Consider the following 3,235-nt stretch of genomic DNA (forward strand, 5'->3'; position numbering starts at 1 on the left):
ATATATGGTGTTTTGCTCTGTAGATGTTCAACGGCGGCAACAATTTATTTCATACTTAGTCTCCCCTTCTGCTCCTGGACGATTGATAACCGACATAAGGAACTAAAATTCTATAATAATTGTAGAATCTAACTATTGTTCCGGTGGGAACACCATCACCGGCCACTGACGCTGCTCAGCACCAAACCTCCGGGACTCGAATGATTAGTCGGCGGCCCATATGTCGCCACCGGCATCCTCGCCGGGAGGCTTGGTAATGGCGCTTCGGACCGCAGCACGTTCACCACTTGCCTGATGGATGGCCGCATGCCATGATCAGGGTGCGCGCACCAAAGCCCCACGACCATAACACGCTCCATCTCCGTGCCGTCAAACTCCCCCCTAAGTTGCTCGTCGGCAGCGCCAAAGATTGATCCTTTGCCATACAAGTCACACACCCATTGGACCAGGTGGACGACATCACCGTCTTCCTGGACCAGAGCTGGACGCCACCCACATGCAACCTCGAGAAGGACGACCCCAAAGCTATACACGTCTGACTCGACGCTCGCCCTGCCAGCCAACATGCTCTCCGGATCGATGTACCCCATTGTGCCGGCCATGCCTGTCGTGTGCGATCTACGTCCGTCGTTGATGAGCCTCGCGAGCCCAAAGTCACCGAGCTTGGCTATGAAGGAGGCGTCTAGCATGATGTTGCTAGGCTTGATGTCCCTGTGCACTACGCGTTGCTCCATCTCTTGGTGCAAGTACAGAAGCGCCAAACCTACGCCGAGCAATATCTCATACCTGAGAAATGTCAAAAGTATAATATTAGAGAAGTGAATATCATTGTAAGATTTGTTCAAATAGTTAATTAACTAGGCAACATACCTTATGTTCCATGTCAGCCCACATTCGGATCTAAACCGATGAGCTGCACAAGCTTCCGATGCCTGAGCCGACTAATGATCTGCACCTCAGAGACAAACTCCTTCCAACCCTGTCGAGAGGTCTCAGAGACCCTCTTGACAGCCACTTCACGGTTTATGTCACTCATAAATCCTTTGTACACAGACCCAAAGCCTCCTCTCCCAAGCGCCATGCCATCTAAGAAGTTGTAAGTGGCGACAGCGAGCTCGTCATAAGAAAATCGCCAAGGGCCGCTAGCTCCTTGCTCTAGGTCATCCTCCATGACTTGGCCATGGAATAATGTGGCTGCCTTTTTGGGTAGCTGTTTGGTTATCTTCGTCATGGCATTTTGCCTTTTCCGTTGGTAGAGGAGGAAGAAGACAAATATGACAAGAGAAATGATAGCTAACAACGAGCCAACAATTATGAATTTTATCCGCCCCCCGGAGCTTGAGGCAACATCATGAGGGAATCCACCTTCTTCATAGAAAGATGGGACCATGGGAACAAACAGTAACATACATCAAAGTTAGGCTAACGAACAAGTTGTAGATTTTCTACTATTGCAAGCTTATTTAGAGAACGGTTTTGCTAAATCTAAGTCGTTTGAGATTTGTGTCTAAACGCTCTGAGCCGTCCAATGTCTTCGTAAGAACAGTTAGAGTAATTAGATTCATATGGAGGAATCAAGATTAGATGACGCGACTAGTACACTTCACAAAGTTTTAAATAGCGGGCTATGACAAATAGCGATCAATGATATACTGTCTCTACATGGCTATGTATGTCCAACTAAAATTGTTAAATTGTACTACTACATAGATGCTACATAAATTGCTAAAAACGATTAATAGTGGCTTACTACAACTTAAGAAATCATAGTTCCACTTCTCTTCTATCAATCAACTTGACTCTCAGCAGCGGAAACCATACTCAGTTGGTTGATGACAGACTTCCCCGATGATGTAACCTGATACACCGGGAATACTGAATCTACGGAATCTATAAATCTAACAAAAATTATGCGGACTATTCATCACTACTTATGGGAAACAAAATCAGGGGATGTTAAAAAGTGTAAGTGGAAGCAGTGCTCACCGACCTAGCACCCGTCTCCGGCCAAGAACCCGTCGCCGTCCATCCCTGCCACGCACGTGCACCGGTGCCCCACCGACCCGCTCGGCGTATTTACATCGGAGCAAGTTGCGTTCGCCGCGCAACCCCCGCCGCCTTCGACGCACGTGCCGTTGAGCCACCACGCCAGCTCCGCCACCTCGTTGGCCAGCGACAGCACCCCATCCACCATGTCCAGACACACCCCCGACGCCAGCACGTCATCGCAGCTTGCCTTCTACACGTCTTCCCACCGCAGGAACTGCCTGTACGCCAACCCCGCGGAAGCGTTCGGCGCAACGGAGGCGACACACTTCACGGAGCTATCGCTGCCGTCGCACCGCGCCGTTTCGAGCAGCCTCGAAATGACGCCGGCGGGTATGATGCAGCTGGATGCCGACGCGTTGTGGCACCCTCGGACGGAGAGCATGGTGCGCGCGGAGACGCCGTAATTGGCGCCCGAGAGCGCCCTCCTGACATCGGGGACGCTGCGGATGCACGACACAGGGAGGCCGACCATGACGGTGGAGATGGTGGAGTTGAAGGAGACAACGCGGTACGATGTGCCGCTGCCTCCTCCTGTGTATGGGAGGGTCGGCGTGGAGGTGTTGGCGTCGCAAGACAGGGCGATGGGGCAGCCGTCGGAGAAGCCGAAGGGGTAGGGGACCGTGGTGTCGCCGCACCAGCGGTTGCACAAGGCGGCGGCTGTTGTGCCGGACAGGATTTCAGGGCGAAGAAACAAAGTGAGGAGGAGGAGGAAGAAGGGGTGCATCTTCGATCTCTCGGTGCTAGAACAATATGAGCACGGTATTGATGAAGTCAGGCTTCTAGGCAAGTCTTGTAGCCACAAATTTACACCGATTGTTCTCAGCTAGAAGTACAAGGCGATCTTTCCGTTCACAAATAGTCGCCTTGTGTACTTTTCAGAAATTTCAGACCAAGGCAGGCAGAGAGCTGGTGTGACTTGGACTTCAGCAAGTTTGGCTCCGGCTCCGGCAGCGGCATCTAAACGAGCGCAGCATATCGATGGGCAGTGTCCGGGTCTGCTGATGGCCGGTTCTACAGGTGCACGTTTATAGCCGGCCATGCATGTCGCCACATCTTAAAATTCAGGATCAAGCAACCAAGATTCATGAATACGAAAGGAAACATCATGGTAGTCACCTTCAAACCAGCGTGAGCAGCAAAGTGTAACATCAAATTATTAATTTGCAATAGTTGACCCTTACCCCCC

The 3,235-nt window shown here is 51.3% G+C and overlaps 1 pseudogene; it reads right to left on the reverse strand.

Moving 5' to 3' along the window:
* The window catches only part of LOC119309107, a 3,339-nt pseudogene extending 566 nt beyond the window's left edge, over positions 1-2,773 (reverse strand).
* Positions 2,774-3,235: the final 462 nt, after the last annotated feature.

The sequence above is a fragment of the Triticum dicoccoides genome, chromosome 5B, assembly GCF_002162155.2.
Source record: "Triticum dicoccoides isolate Atlit2015 ecotype Zavitan chromosome 5B, WEW_v2.0, whole genome shotgun sequence".
Taxonomy (NCBI): domain Eukaryota; kingdom Viridiplantae; phylum Streptophyta; class Magnoliopsida; order Poales; family Poaceae; genus Triticum; species Triticum dicoccoides.